The sequence below is a fragment of the Geospiza fortis genome, unplaced genomic scaffold, assembly GCF_000277835.1.
Source record: "Geospiza fortis unplaced genomic scaffold, GeoFor_1.0 scaffold79, whole genome shotgun sequence".
Taxonomy (NCBI): Eukaryota; Metazoa; Chordata; class Aves; order Passeriformes; family Thraupidae; genus Geospiza; species Geospiza fortis.
Window position 1 is genome coordinate 1,008,238 of NW_005054408.1, and position 202 is coordinate 1,008,439.

Consider the following 202-nt stretch of genomic DNA (forward strand, 5'->3'; position numbering starts at 1 on the left):
AATCTTATGAACTAGTTGGGAGAATCTTTTTGTGTTTTCCCATGCTTTTCCCTTGTTTCTAACACCACTGCTTTTTATAAGTCTGGGAATTATCTCAGGACCTCGGAAACCAGAATTCAGCAATCCTGATTCAGTATTTGTCTTTCTGGCAGGCCCCTGAGCAAAAAGTGCTGACTAAATGCTTGTCCATGTCTGAATTCTC